This window comes from Podarcis liolepis (assembly GCF_965112155.1).
Source record: "Podarcis liolepis genome assembly, chromosome: 15".
Classification (NCBI taxonomy): Eukaryota; Metazoa; Chordata; class Lepidosauria; order Squamata; family Lacertidae; genus Podarcis; species Podarcis liolepis.
The window spans coordinates 16,629,176-16,645,543 of NC_139566.1; the positions used below are offsets into that span (position 1 = coordinate 16,629,176).

The 16,368-nt window shown below is 43.3% G+C and overlaps 1 long non-coding RNA gene across 1 annotated transcript; it reads left to right on the forward strand.

The window, feature by feature from the left end:
• The first annotated feature begins 1,005 nt into the window (after window positions 1-1,005).
• LOC310694693 lies at window positions 1,006-13,506 on the forward strand. Its single transcript, XR_014519794.1, has 2 exons — window positions 1,006-3,271; window positions 4,467-13,506. It is a non-coding gene; the product is annotated as an uncharacterized lncRNA (long non-coding RNA).
• Window positions 13,507-16,368: the final 2,862 nt, after the last annotated feature.

Consider the following 16,368-nt stretch of genomic DNA (forward strand, 5'->3'; position numbering starts at 1 on the left):
ACCCATGTATGTTTATAAAAGCTAGCATGTAGCATATTCAGGACAAGCAAACTGCTTGCGGCATCAGCTTTCGCAGACAACCCATGTGCCATCATAAAGGCGTCACAAAGCTCCTTTGGTGAAAGAGATGAGCTCGGCTCCCCACCTGGAAACTCTGCATGAAGAGGCCTTTCTAGAAGTGAAAAAAGGCAAGAAGTTGCATAACTTCCTGCTATGCGCAGATCCCCCTGGCAGCCAGCACCATGACACACCATCGCCAAGAATAAAATGAGGGGAGGAAAGTACATTTATTGGCCTTGCAACAGAGTGCTGGCCAATCCTGGCAGCAGCTGGTTGGCATGGCAACATGCACATCCAATCCAAAGAGGAGTGAGTCAGGGGAAAAAAACACAAAAAGAGGACAAAAGAGTGGCATCCGCCCCCCTCCCAGCTCTGCTCTGGGAAAATTCCACTGAGCTCTGGAGGAAGAAAGTGGTGGAGGGGGGAGGCCATGTCATTCTCCCTGCCCTTCCAAAGAGAGCTTTGTGCTGACTGCAATAAGGAAGAAGCAGGATGGGGCCAAGCGAAGCTCCAAATAAGGTTGCATAACTTGATGCAACTGCTCTGTTGAAGGCAGGCAGCCATTCAGCTTGGGCCTTGTAAAACCAACACCCCCATTCTGGCTCAGAGAACAGAAACAACAACAACACTCTTGTCAGGTTTTGGTTTTCAGTTAGAGCAGCCTGAAACAATGCTCCCCGCCCTCCACAAAAAATGTCGCTACAGGCATTTGCAGTTGCCACCATTTTGGAAACATAGTTGCCTTGTCCTGAGTCAGACCATTGGTCCATCTAAAGCAGTACTGTCTACCCTGACTGGCAAAGGCTCTCCAGGTTTCAGGCAGGAATTTCATAAATCCATGAAATAAATCAATAAAAGGTTACTTAACTAAGTTTAGGTTTATTAACATTTTTTAATTTTTAATTTTTTTATTAGTCTCATTTCCAAATATTTGATTCAGGAAAATATTGTTCCTTTTTAATACAGTATAATTGTTCCTTTTTAATATACTTGCTCCAATTGATAGCATAGGTAACTGTGTAAAGTTTATCCATAGCAAAGGGCAATTGTTGCTAGGTTAGAAATTCTGGGTCTTAGGATGAGTAGCAACGTGAAATCCAGGTCCCTCCAGCTCTGTATTCAAAAGACTCAAGCTAAAGATCCCACATGTTACTTTTGAGATGTGTTATTGTTATAGCTCGATTGGGGTATGAAACTGGCATAAGGCACAACTTGAATCAGGAAGGACAACAGTGGGCCAGGGTGCTGGAGAGGGTCCCTTTGTGAAGACAAGTTGAGGCACATCCAAGTGTTTCAATATTTTCTGTCCTTACCAGAAGCAAAGGCTGGGCCCAAGTTCACGAGTCTTTGGGTCATGTTGAGAGTACCCCCCCCCCTCACACACACTCATTTTATTTTTATTCAAAATTACAAACCACTACTCTCCTGAGTTATTAAGGAACTTCGCTGAGTATGCAGAAACCATTGTCCATTTTTGTGTCGGCCTCTTTTGTTTCCAAACTGACAGGGACTGAATCATGTGTTTGGTATCAGAAGGCACAACTGTAGTTTCCTTCCTTATAAAATAATAGAAGTTGTTTAAAAAAACAAACCAGAACACACCATATTAGTTGTTTTGGTTTTTAAACCTAGCAGAGAACTTCCAGCCTAAAGATTTAAAAAAAAACTACTAAGGTGGCAGATGACACAGCCCTTTTGTTTCATTTGCTGCTGCAATGCAGTGAAAATGATCCAACAAGCCTACAGTAAAAACGGAAAACCCTTCCATGAAGGCAAGTAAAAAAAGTATTGAGTATTTTATACAAAAAGCCTCAGAGTTAGGCCTCAGAGCCCACTTTGCAAGCAGAGGGCTCCAATCCCTGGCCCTTTCCAGTTAAAAGGATCAGCTCTGCCTAAAATCCTGGAGAACTGATACCAGTCAAGAGGAGCACTGAGCTAGATGGATTATACCTTGACCTGGTGGAAGGCAGCTCTCATATGTTTTATTTGATCCTTCTTACTCGAGAGGCAGTATAGGGCAATGGTTAGTGTGTTGAAACAGGAGAGGCCCAGATTCAAATCTCCACTCAGTTTTATGAAACACTGCAGCAAAATTCACCTCAGCTTTCCAATGCTACTTTCCAAGACAGTTGGGGTGTGTGTGGGTGTGTCTAGATTCCCTTTGAATCAACAACAGTGCCTTATATTGCTAGTTCTGCCCTCTTCCTTATGTGTTTGGGTGTTGATCTTAAAACTTGTTTTGGTGACTGCATATTGCATGTACCTGGATATTAATGTGGTTACTACCTTTTGTCTAAAAAGTTCAATATGCCAGCTAGGTGTGGTATCCCCATCATCTGTTTTTTACTTAAAACTACCTCTCATGGTTGTTGTAGATCGAAAGGTGACTGGTCACCTACAGAGTTTCATAGCTGAGTGCAGATTTTGAACCCAGCCTAGCCCAACGCTCTAACCACTATTTCACATTGCCTCTGTTCTTCTCATTGAGGTGGGTGATGGAATATTTTCCCGTTGATGTGGGATTTTGTAGGACCAGAGGGAGATGTCAGGTTCAAAACTACCCTGAGGTAGTTTAGGCAGAGAAAGGATAAAGCTGAGGAAGTGGGATATAAACGAATAAGAAATGCACCTCACTAACTAGTGTTCCTGACTGAATGATAATCCCTTTCTTTCCTTAACAAACAAATCCCCAATCTCAGTGTCACTTTTGCAAGTTTGGAAAACCAAAAAAGGGAGAAGACGGGAGGGGGAGGGGGAAGAAGGGCGCCTCAGCCTCGCACACGCGCAGTGAGTCACTGCGGCACACAGCAGACGTCACGTAGACCGCCTGAAACCGGTTTGAACCAGATCGAGCCGGCCTGCGAAACTCCCCCTCCCATCGACAGTAAGAGCGGAGGTTGCTGCGACACAGCCGGACGGTGTTTTTCCACCGCCTCGTTGCCTCACGTTTGGTATCACTCCGCGCTGCGTGTGTCCCGGCCCCGCCCCCACTCCTCTGAATTCGCCTCAGCGAAGCTGAATGTCAACACGGCGGCCATTTTGAGGGCGTGATAACGTTGCTCGTCGTTATTTTTCGTTTGTTTTCTTGCTCCTTGTCGACACTGATACTGAATCCTCATTACAGCAATATGGAGCCGAAACAACCATGTCGACTCTTCCCTGGTTTGATGCCCTCAGCCCACCTTTTACACCCTCCTCTTAGTGAACTGAGGTTTAAAATCATTCTATAAATCTGTAACAGCAGCTGAGAGATAAAACCTGTTGGTGTGGCCACACGCATTAAGCACGTTTATTAGGAGCAAAGCAAGGTGTATGCGGTTCTTCCCTTTTTATGTCTTTGTTTTGACTTTTATAATCTCACCTCCAAGCCTATTTTATCCTCACAACAACCCTGTGAGGTAGGTGAGACTGAGAGTGACTGGTGCCAAGGAAACACACAGAGTTTCATGGCCAAAGCATGTATATGAACCCTGGTCTCCCAGGACTTGGCTGATGACACTCTATAACCACACCACACCACGCTGACTTTTAAATTTACATTAAAAAGAGAAAAATGCTTCTCCCCCTCTCCATTTTCCTCACAGCAACCCTGTGAGGTAGATTAAAACTTGACATTATGGACTTCCTCATGGCCAAATGCAGATTTGAACCAGGTCTCCCTGACCCTCTAACCACTGCACAACAAAGCCTCTCCATTTTAGGCACATTTATGTTCAGATCGGCCCTTAGCCCAATCCAACAGGCTCTTCCATTGTCCTTATTTGCCATGGGCCTATGCCCCATAGAAGGCAGTTGCACTTACTGCTGAGTAAACACACTTAGGATTCATGAGGCGTCAAATGCCAAGAGGAGGAGACTTTTAAAGTCTGCCCTCCATATGTTGTGCATACAATGGAAAATTCTCTGGTGGTGGAGGCCTGTATATGTGGGCATCCTGCCTTTCCTGTTGATCCTGTATCTCTAATACTCATTTATTATATATATTTTAAAAATCTCATTACATCTTTGTGTTAGGCACTTTAGTGATGCAGTGGTTGTGATCACCAGGTCTCTCAAGGAGACCTGGGTTCAAATCACCACTCCACAAAACCGACACTGCCTCTTGGCCCAGCTCCACAGGGTTGTTTTGGGTCTCGAAACATGGATGTGGCCATGCAGCCTGGCTTGTGCTCTTGAAACAAAGGCTAGATAGACAAAACCCAGCAAAGCTAGGTTGTGAAAGCTAATTCAAAAAGGTTAATATAGTCTTGCAAACTTGTTGCAGAGAGGAAGTCAGTTTGATATTTTGTAGCTAGGTTAGGGATGAATGCAGCAAGGCAATGGGACTGCTTCTCACTCCAGTATACAATTACGGTACGTACATGGGAACAGACCAACTTGGGCAACCCTAGTTTCTTAATTTACAGAATCACCTGGGTTGAGCTGGCACTGACAGGAAGGCCACCTTAACAAAAGGATGAAGAAAGGAGCAGTAAGAAGTGTAATTAATTATTTCTGGAAAGTATTAATTTTGCAAGGAAATGCTAATTTAACACCACAGCTTTGCAGAGAACACACATTTAAAAGGAGCACATTATATCCATTCTGTTTAATGGTGCCAGGAACTATGTTTTGTGCTTATTATGACTGTTGGCCAGCGGAAGGAGCAGCCAACACAAGTGAGTGAGACTGTCCCTGGCTATAAATACAGGTCTCCGCCCCTCTCTTGTCAGAGGTGTAGGGAGCGCCAGGCAGATAGGACTTATTCTGGTGATGGGAGGAGAAAAGAAAATGGGTTTAAAAAGGAAAATAATAACATAGATGAGTTGATTTTTAAACTATAACTAATATTTTTCATAGTAAAATGAGAATTTTATGCTACTAAAATATTAACTATAGTTTATATTTTTTATTAAAAAGATTGGAGTTAATAAGGCATCTGATCCTAAAAATCATTAGGACAGGCAATAATTTAATTAAAAAGAGAATGGAAAGCAAAGAGAAGACTGAAGAAGAACTAAACCTTTAAAAAACAGGGGAAATGGTTAATTGTTGGCAGATTATGGGCTTTTAAAAGTCCCAAAAGAAAAGGCAGGTAAACAAAACTTAACTGAAAACTAAGAAAAATATAAAGATGAAGATTTTAAAAGAAAATCAAGAAAAAGAAAATATTTGAAGATAGAAATAAAAGAAGATAGAGGGGGGAGCTATATTTACATTTCAAACTAATTGAGGACTAGTTTTGAATGTAAAAGTAGATGGCTCTGAAGTCTGCTTCAAGCAGAGAACAAAATGAAGAGAAGATGGCAGGCTTTTGTTTTAAAAGGCAACTAGAGAGGCCTTTCCATCTGAAGAAAGGGTTAGGCTTTTGTTGCTGAAGGTAGAAAAACCAAGACTGGGAAGACTTGGAAGAGAGGAAGGAGCCATAGAAGATAGAAGGGTAGAAGGCAACTTAGAAGAGGATCCAGGAAGAGAGAAAAGGGAGGGAAGGAAAAGGAGCAGAATCTGTAAGAACTGTGTCTGAAAAGGATAGCAAAGAGGAAGGAGGAGATGAAAAGGACAGAGATTTGTAATTGTTTGCAGCCATTTTGTGGCGGCTTCTCCTCAAGGACTTTGTGAAAGATGTTCTTTTTCAAAGGGATGCAGTGGGAAGGATTTCCTTAAAATATAAGGTGTCGAAGGACTAAAATAAGTATCTGGTACACCAGCCTTAAAATGGGTTGGCATCTGGCACCTAATTCTGAAGTTAGGAAGAGTCATTCCAGCAGCCAGTGCAAATTGGTGAAGCTAGAAAAGATACCGAAAGCATTGAGAAAAAAAGCAAGAAAACTCCTGAGGGAAGATCCTTACTTAGCTTTAGATCAAGAATGAAGGAGCAAATATGCGGTGAAGACTGTGAACATCTCGGTAGTTGGTAACCTAATGGGAAGGCTCTGTAATCTTAGTTTTCCTTGTCAAGGGCTGTTTTGTGGGGTGCGGGGAGCAGGGGTGTTGGTGTTGTAGGTTTCTCTCTTTGCAGGCATAATTGCGCCCGTTGTCGAGAAGCTATTGCTGAGAAGCTAACAGGCAGTCTGCACGTGCTTCGTTTCCGTCCCACCGGTTCCTGAGGTTAGCGTTTTTTCCATCCAGCCCCGAGAATGGTTAGCTAGCATCTGCAACCCTCCCCAGAATGAGCGAGTCGAGAACCTGGTGGACAGACAGAACACTGCAGGTAGCAGCAGGAAAAGCACCCACAGAAAAAGGGGTCAGAGAAACCTGCCTGTTGGACTCCTGTTGCGGGCCTCCCGTCGAGGGAGGAGGGTAGGCACCCAAATCTTGTTTAGTTTTTGTCCCTTCAGGTGTGTTTGTGAATGTAGATCTAGAGGATTCCCAATGTTCCAGTCATGATAATTAACTTAAAGCAAAAAAAGGAAGGAAGCCTGTTGAGAATGATTCCAGTGTGGGGGAAAACAGGAGCCTTTTTGAGGAACATCCTGCTGATGGCAGCGCTTAGAAAAAGAGGTGGCCACCTCTTGGCACCTGGGAAGGAGCAGCAGCCACTGGAGAGGAGCTTTTGCTTAGAGCAATGTCCAGTCGAGGATCCTGCCGGGGTCAAATTGCATGTTTTCTCTTTGGAAAGTGCTAAGTATACAACCTTCTTGACAATCAATCATGCTAGCCTTGATGGGGGGAGTGGGGAATGCACTGGGGAAAGGGATAAACACCCGCTTCATTCTAGCCTCTTTGCAGGTACTGTAGCGTCCCCAGGTGGCTTGGTTTAGAACTGTAGTCCTGCAGTATTGTGGCAAGGTCACCACCCCAGAGGCTGGAGCTCTCTTTGCCTAGGAAGAAAGGACAGTGCTTAAAGCTGGCGTTTGTGCTGGAGCCCTGGTCGTTCAGCCACTCCTTTCGGAAGAGCTGGGAACTTGAAAGCTAAGTTTTCCTTAGGGGGCTAAAAAGCAGAGAATTCTCCAGCGTCAGTGTGTAATGTGGAAGGGGCTGTCTGGTTGGACGGGGCGGGGCGGGTTTTAGGGAGGGCATGGGAGGTGATAACTTGTTCTCGGATTCTTTTCCCAGGATAATCGTAACAATAGGCCTGGAAAAAAACAGATTATTAAGCTTCTAGACTGGCAAGTACTTCTTGAAATATTCAGAAAAGACTTTCCTTCCAAGTAACGGCCAATACTCATGGAAAGGTCTCTGTGAATCCCTTGGGTCCAAAATGAACAGAGCTGCTTCTCTTGCATTCCCTCTAAAGGGCTGGAGAAGAAAACAACTTGCAGATATGGAGGGTCTTTGCGGGGGAGACCTGCTTAGCTAAGAATTGGCAGGGGTGGGGTTGAACTCTTCATGCCTTTAGTGGTTTGTGGTTTTCTTTTGGCATTTTTTGCAGGTGCTTATTATGTCTTAATGCCACTGTAGAGGCTTCAGGGAGAAAGGAGGAGCTTAATGATCCTGGTGTGGGATTCCTTCTGATGGTAGCTTGTATAATTTTTCCAAGTAAGATTCTGCTTTTGATTGCTTTGTCTTGTGTATGAGTTCCAAGTCTAGGAATTATTTGCATTGATGAACATTCTTGCGTAATGAATTCTGTAAGATACTGAAAACAATTCAACGTTAACAATGACAAGACTTAAACAGCTCATGTAAGCAGATTAATGATTAAGTCATACCATTAAAATGGAAAAAAGATTGTCTAATGCTCATAGTTCGATATGTCTCTTTGTCTTCTACGGGCAGTGGGGGGGCTTGGTAGGGAAACATTTCTTGTCTAGCCCTTTTTCAGATCCGTCTTCAGAATACTAGCCTCAAGGAGCCTGAGAAATACAAGGCCTCATAAGCAGAGGGAGCAGCTTCTTGGTGGAGGATAAGTAAAGGCAGAACCATCCTATGCTATTACTCCTTTGATTGATGGAAAAAGTCCCAGATGTTAAACAAGTGAAAGTCCAGTGCCAACCAAGGGGGGAAAACCCACAAGGTCATAAGCAATGAAGCAGGCAGATTTGAAGTGTGTGGATTGAGTGTGAAATGCCATGATGATATTCTGTGAAATTCCCAAAATCAATGCAATGAGGAGGAGGAGTTGGCATTAAAGCAGTGAGAGATATCCCATTTCTTCAGTGTGGGAGCAAAATTGAAAAAGAATCTTCAGGGGAGCGGCAAATAAGCTTTCTACCAAAGTGTGATGCCCATTATTTGATACGCAATATTGCTAAATCTTAATGGAATTGGAAGAGAGAATAATGCGATGTTGAAATATTCCTAAATCTAAATGGAAATGAAGAGAGAATAATGCAAAGCCACGCTAGTGTTGGATCAAACGTGTGTTGGAGAGGAGAGGAGGCGCCTTGTGCTGTTGTCCTTCTTTACCTCAGACAGGTGCTCAGCACTCCTAAGGAGAGGAAATGTGCTTCGTTCCATCGGGGAGCTGTATAAGCGAGCAGGCATCTGTTACAGATAAGTTTTACCTATTCTGCCAGAATTGCATGTCAGAAAGGTGGGTGGCTTCATCTTTCCAAGTTGTGGTAGGTGCCGGAGTCATTTGGATCAGCCCTACTGGCTGCTTGCTAACCACGCTTCTTGCTGGGTTGCCTATGGCCCCCAGTTGCCCTCAAAGGGGGAGCTACAGCTCTACTAATCTGATGATCATGCTTTCTGTTATTTCCTGGGTGTCTGGGCCTTGCCTTGCCCGCTTGATAGGAGCAGACCACTATAGGTGGCGCATCCCTGCCCTTTAGAGGGTGTATTCAATGCCAGTCCAATCACAGAAGCATGCAGCAGAGAGCAAAGTAATGGTAGCATTCAAAGCACTTGTGCAAGACCTCCTAGAGGTGGCACATTAATACACTTGCAATAAAATGACCAAAGTACTCCAAGAATAGGAAGTGGTCGTCTTTGTTCTTAAATAAACCATGCTACTGCTGTTGATGTTGCTGTTGTTTGTGAATCGCTCTCGGGTTGTTTGGTGGGGGTAGGGGGGCATTCTTGTTGTTCTTTCAGACTCTTTCTCCGTGAACACCCCCGTCTTTATTGGACAAGCACAGAAATTGAACGGAAGACTGGTTCTCTAAATCAGGCAGGAAATCTTTGCAGCCTATTTTTCCTCCTTTCCCCATTCCACTGAGGCAGATGGTAGATCCAGGCACTTGGCATACAGAGGTCTTGTAACTAAGGAATGTGATCTGACCAAGGGAGGAGTTCTAAAATGCTTAAAAGTAGACCAGTGGGGGAAAACACTTAGCGGTTTGGGGTAAGTAAATGCCTAAGTTCACATCTTGCAGCTGAAGAAGCTGTGTTCTTCCCAGAACTTGAGCCTTGGCAATTTTACCAGGCAAAAATCCAGACACAGGAGGAGGACAGAATTAGTACAAGTGTGTATGTCTGTGTACTTTAAACCGAAGATTAACACTTGTTGGTCTTGCCTAGCATTGCCTATGTAGAAACTTGCATGCCCCTTTGATATGCTTGCCATCCATCTCCTGTAGTGCTAGCACTGTCATCTCTTTCCAGTTAACAACATGCAGGGCTGGGCTGAGGGGGGTGATATGGGGGCAACTGTTTCAGTGTCTTGTTTCAGAGGCTTCATCTCATAATGCCTAGACCCTAACGCACCATTTGTGAAGCTGCTCAGGATGATGACTCTCTCCTGTTGCCACATTCTCTGTGCGCATGTGAAGGCCTTTGCAGTGAGTTGACTGACGCTAGTACACTTAACAGCTGTTCTGACTTGATCACCTTGGGGGTGGCGGGAGGGGCTCACATTGTCCCAGCTCTTCTTTTTTGCAGACTTCACAGAGAGAAGCGTGTCTGAAGCAGATCTGTTCAGTTGGCAAGTAATAAATGATGGCAGTGTGCTTGATCTGCTTGCGTAGAGAATATGAATCTGCCTCCTTTCCCTTGTGTGGAGTAGTGATTGTTGAAGGAGAAATAAATCGCTGAGTGACAAAATGCCTGTGGTTTGAAAGGAGCTCTTGAATCCGATGTCCAGTAAAAACCCTGCCATGTAAACGCCCGTTGTATGACTGAGAGACACGTGCATTTTGACTGTGCTGCTTTAGGTAACCTGCTGTTTTGTTCTTCTTTGGCTGCTGGGGGAGGGGGCGAGGGTACTGAAGCCTTTAAGTCTCTTCCAGATGCATCTTCACATCTCACAGACACCAGAAATAAAACCCAACCCAACAAACCATCAAGAAGCGAACATCACATTCCACCAGTTAGTGGTCGTATTTTCTGTGCAATGCTTTTGTGTGGGTCTCTCCTTTTTCAGTTTCCTCACAGTTTTGAGCAACAGCACACAACACCCCAATAAAGCCCGCTCTCCTCGAGGAGCCACAGAAGTCATGGCAGTAAGAAACAGTTGTGGTCAAAGCACTTTTGTATGGGGTGAGTGGGAGGGGGCTGGTGACAAACCAGTGTCTCTAGATTGCTTTTCACAGACCAGTAGAAGGAACTGCCAGACACAAGAATTCACACTTCAATGGACAAAAGAACAGGTGAACCACATTTTCTCTCTTTTCACAGCAGAAATCATGAAGCCAAAATGTTAAGAGGCTGGGAAGTTTTTAATGCATCTTCCCGTTCTGCCTCTAGGTTCAGCTTCATGCTGAAACCCCAATCACAATGGGAGTAAATACTGTATGTAAATTCCATCCTTAACGGATGCTTGAGGCAATGGTGGGTTGAGACCCGATAAGCTTTAACAGCCAAAAGGGATCCCCACTGAAAGAGGAGCTTCATGCTCCAAAGCCTCTCCAGACACCTTGTAATTCATAGTTGGAGTGGAGGCAGAACTAATGGCAAAGAATTGAAGAACCTCCTGAGAAGACTGGCTTGCCCAGTGTCATTGGCAGGATGGGGCCCTTTGTGATAACTCTGCAATGGGCTGGCAGAATTGCCACCAGACTCTAAGGTGTCTGTGGCCATGGTGGTGCTAACACTGAATCATGGCCATCTTTGAGTTTTTTAAGTCAGTGACTTGACAAGTGCTTTAAGAGGTTTTGTGGGGGGTGGGATTATGCCGCAACCCGCTTTTCTGCTAAGAATCTTCCAGGAACAGCTATTGCGCACATAACTCAGCCAACACAAAGCATTGACTCCATACTAAAGCTTGGATCCTCTCCAGTACATCTGTTCTCAAGGTAATCCCTTAAAATACCAATTTCAAAACCAGAGCTAGCAATCGGCTTGTTTGGCCAGTAACTTCTCACTCCAAAGCTAACATCGCAGTTGAAGGAAGGTAACTACTGAAACCCTTGACGTTATCCGAGAGCAAAATACTGATGATATGACAGGCACAGACTCTGAACAAGTAAACATCTAAATGCTGTATGATAAAAGCAGTAACCAGCGGTTGTACGTGTTGTGATCGTGGGACATAATGGGTGGGTACCATGTGCTTGGCTAGGCAGCAGATTTCCAGTTGTGATCCACAGAGTGGCATTGGGGAGGGTGTTGCAACTCTTGTGCTAAGACTCTTTCAGGTCGCAATAAGGGAGTAGTCAGAAGCGGAAGCTTTATGAAGCAGATTCCTTCAAATCTCCAAATCTCTCTTAAGGTTTTTCTTTTCCTGAGAGAACAATCTTGTGTTTTCTCAGGTTTTGCTTTTCACCTTGCTGCATTACAAAAAAAAAAAAAAGCAAAAGACACTGGTGGTCGGCACTCCTGGTTTCCAGGATGGGGTTCAAGTCCCTGCGGTGTCCTTGCTTGCTTCCAATGCAACTCTTATATGTTTCATCTCTTTCTTTTCCTTCACTGCCTTAATTGCATTCCATCCTTTAAAGCCTAAATGTTGTATGATTTTACTGAGGTTTGATCAGTGATAACTAGGATTTGAAACCTAACAACTGATGCAGCTTGGCTTTTGCTGTGAAGCTGCTTCCCTAATTCCCTAATGTCTTGGTAGGCTGTATCATGTGGACCGTTCTCAACCTAACTTTCCATCCACTGGTAAGATGAAGACTTGATTCTGTTTAAGAAGATTCCACATGCATCTGGTCTATTTGAATTCCAGATGCTACTGGGAGCATCTGGTAGGGGGAGTGGCAAAGTTTCCTTAAATGGGAAATTTATGCAGAGATTGGTATGCAGTTCTAACCTGTGCTTTTCTTTAAGAAAAAGTGTCGGTACTCGCCATGAAGTTGTTATATGCCACAGTTTTAAACAGTACTTCTCTAGAAAAAGGAGGTGCCAGTACAGTATACCCTTGAGTACCCCCAGAAAAAAACACTGGTTCTAACAGTGCCTGAATAATAGTTTACCAGTCCCCCACAATATTCTTGCAGAGAAACTGGTAACGTGGGCTAGAAAATGTTACTGTTAGGTGGTTTTGTAGCTGGGTTGACTGAGCATACCCAAAGTGTGCTCACCAAATGGTTCCTTGTTATCCTGGAAGAAAATGACAAGTAGGGTGCTGCAGGGTTCTTTTGTGGGCTGATGTTCAACATCTTTATAAATGACTTGGATGAAGCAATACAGGGGATGCCTATCAAATTTGAAGATGACACCAAAGTAGGGGTAGCTAATATCTCAGAAGATAAGAGAAAATTGAATCCTGATTCATAACAGATTGAGCAACAGGACCAAAACTTAACATAAACAATTTCAACTGAAATAATTTCAGTAATTACAAAATTTTAGGGTTCTATAATTAGGCTGGAATACAGTATGGGATACAACTGGCTTGACAGTGAGTACACATGAAAAGGATCTGTGTCTTAATAGACCACGTGCTTAACATGAGTCAACAGTGTGATGTAGCAACAAAAAGCTAATGCAGTTCTTGACTGCATCAACAAACGTAGTGTCTAGATCAAGGGATTCTATTCTACCTTAGTCAGACCCTACCTGGAGTCTTGTGTCCAGTTCTGGATACCACAGTTTAAGATCAATATTGGCAAGCTGGAACATGTGCAGAGAAGGGTGACCTAGATGATCTTGAAACCAAACCTTATGGGAGTTGGGGATGTTTAGCTTGCAGAGAGGATAAGGTGGCATAAGGTTATTGAGGAATAGCCATGAACATAGGCTTCCAGAGTAACTGCTAACTCATTTATCCTAACAGGCCAGCATGGGTGTTCCAGCTGCAAATGACAAATAAGATGAGTGGCCTTACAGCAGACAAAATGAATGCTAGAGTTGGAAGCGACCCTGAGGATCATCTAGTCCAACTCGCACCCCCCCATGCAGGGATATGCAGCTGTCCCATACAGGGATCAAACTTTCAACCTTATCATTATTAGTACTATGCTCTAACCAACTGTGCTATGCAGACCTGTTAATGTCTTTGCATTGTTTGGTGTGGGAGGAAAATTTAGTGTCTTTGGTTGCTTTGGTTACAGTGGGCCAGATGAAAATTGGGGGTTGGTGTCCAAGTATCTGCTTCAGGCTGTCCTTTAGTTTTCACCACACATTTGAAATGTGCCTTGTGTGTACATGCCTGTGACATAATGTGTTACCGCTTTGAAATAAAATTGGAATAAATTCTTAAAATCGTCTTGTCATTTTTGTGATGAAATGCATCACCTAGTGTTAAACAACAAATTTTTCCTTTTAATTAATTGAATGTTCTGTTTGGGACTCTGAATAGTTCCAGCTCTATATCCCCATGATTTAGAAGAGCCTTGGCCAGCATGGTTCCTCTAGAAATTGTACTGTTTAGATTTCATGTTTTGGAGTGGGATAGAGTATTCACATGTTACCAACAAAAATGCTAATTGTTCTTCCCACATCACCATCCCAAACCTCCCTACCTTCCTTTGCTGGGAAGAGTCCAACAGCCAGACCAAAAAGTCTTGAGATCAAACCCATAATCAACTCTTAATAAGTACAGAAAATGGGAAGGAGGCTAAGTAGCATAAACCCTTTTAGGCCATGGGTTCCTGAACTCTAGCTCATTCAGGTGCTCTGTGGCATGTTTGAAGTTGTGAGATTAAAGATCCGGAGGAGGGAGGGGAGAGCACATCCATCGCAGTAAATGCATTAATTTTAAAATAGCTTTTATTTCATTTTGTTGCAGTAAGAGTTTGGCTTTTATGGCATTTGAACAGTAATGCAATAAAATAAGATTTAGAAGAAATAAAAAGAAACAATGGAAATAGTTTAAAACCATGCAGATCTGGCACACCACAACTGCAACAGGCAAGCAAATATTTACATGGTTGGCCAAGACCCCCAGCAATTTTCAAGCAGTCTGTGATTTAGCACTGATTTAGGCCCACCAGATGTGAGATGTGAGGAGGGTGGGGCAACTGTTGGCCCCTACCCCCACCTTTTATAGGCTGTTTGCCAACCATGCCCTATCTATTGCTTGTGAGTAGTTGACCTAAACCAAGTCAAATCTATCCCATAAATCTTTTATTTTTTAAATGTGTTTATTAATGCTTAGGCCAACATAACCATATAACCACCAAAGAACATCACAACATTTTAGTCATAAGCTACAAAAATAGAATTTATAATGTCCTAAATGTGTGTATTGGCTCAGTTCAATAAATGTCTTTTTCTGAGGTGGGAAACATTTAGGGCATCTGAAAAATATTCAGGCAGTGCAAGCACATTCTGTGGGTTTTTGTGTGTGGTTTTTATAGTAATACATTTTTTTCTTTTGATTTTTTCTTTAATTTATTAACTGCCATTCATCTGAAGATCACTGGCTGGTTCACAACATAAAAATATAACATGAAAACACAAAATGCATACTAAAACAAAAATGGAAGCAAAACAAACCAATAACCCTGTTCTCAAAGCCATATTTAGAAGGCCATAGAATATTGATCAGCCCAAGGCCTGGTGGAAGAGAAACATTTTCACCTGGTGCCTAACTTTTTGGTTTTTTGAAAAATAAGTCATTCGGACCCATGAAGCAAGTGAGTAATAAAACTAAACCAATTAATTGGCATCAATTGCTTCCAACATTCTGGGATCCTGCTTGGGTTATTAGATACCAGCTGTCTGCATGCATGCTTAGCATCTGAGTAAGGAGTCAGTATCTGCAGTCCTGCTGGCAACCAGCCAACCCATCCATTGACCATATTTGGGCCAGTCCCCACAGCTACAACACTCAGTACAACAGCGCAGGCAAGTCAGCGGCATCCCAGAGAGCACATGCGAATAAGCAAGATTATGCTGGGAATGCTTGCATGAACAGCCAGCTACCTGTCTGCCCACTTGCGTGCTGGCCTGTCCTTCCTTCATGCCCCAATTCCTGCCCCCCCATGCTGTCCAGAGGGGTCAGTCTTTTTTATTTATTTACTCGAGCAGCTTCAAGGGCTTCAATCTAACATGACTGTGATTATTTTATTGAATTTATATCCCACTTTCTCTATGGAGCTCTAAGTGGCTTATATGGTTCTCCCCCTCATTTAATCCCAACAACCCTGTGAGGTTAAGAAGTTAAACACAGATCTCCAGAGAAGGTTCTGCTGGTGCCTCTCTTGCAGAATTTTTGGCTCCCTCTCCCCCAGATTTACATAAAATACAGCGGTACCTTGGTTTTTGAACGTCTCCGTCGATGAATGTTTTGGAACCCGAACGCTGAAAACCCGGAAGTAAATGCTTCCATTTTCGAATGCGCCTCAAAAGTCGAATGGCTTCCACTGCATGTTTTTCCATTTTCTCATTTAAATTTGCTGACAGCCCTTTGCGCCTCCGTTTTCAAACATTTCGGAACTCGAAGTCTTCCGGAACAGAGATTACGTTCAAGAACCAAGGCACCACTGTATTTCGATTTTGGGGGAGTCTTGCAGCTCTGGAAACTGTTTTGGTGTTGCCATGGGTCTTGCTGTTATCTCCTGTTGCTCATTTTATTCTTGGATTTTTTTAGATTTCATGTTTATGCTCTCAATAATGCAGAACAATGCAAATGCTTGTTTTTTAAACACTTATTGTAAAATGGCAACAGAACTTGCATTACTGAACAGCATAAATTAATTATCGTAAATAAAAAAAATGCAGTGTGATTCCATTACTCAGTTACCAGGGGTTAAGCCAAGGAGCTTTCATTTGCTGCTCACAGAGCTACAATTCCCAGCACCCTTAAGAAACTACAATTCCTAGTACTTTTTGGGTGAAGCTTGTGAATGAATATACCAGCCTTTCCCAACCTAGTGCGCTTCAGATATTTGGACTACAATTTTCGCCTGCCCCAACCAGCATGCTATGTTGATGCAAGCTGTAGTCCAAAAGATCTGGAGGGCACCAAGCTGGAGGAAGCTTTATTACACTGTAGTTGAGTAAAACAAACTCAAAACAAATGGGGCTTCAAAGCCCATTTAGAAGGCAGCACTAAAGCCTCTTTGCCGGCCTTTTGAAGGATTTTAATAGTGCTATCCTACACATACCAACTAAAAACAA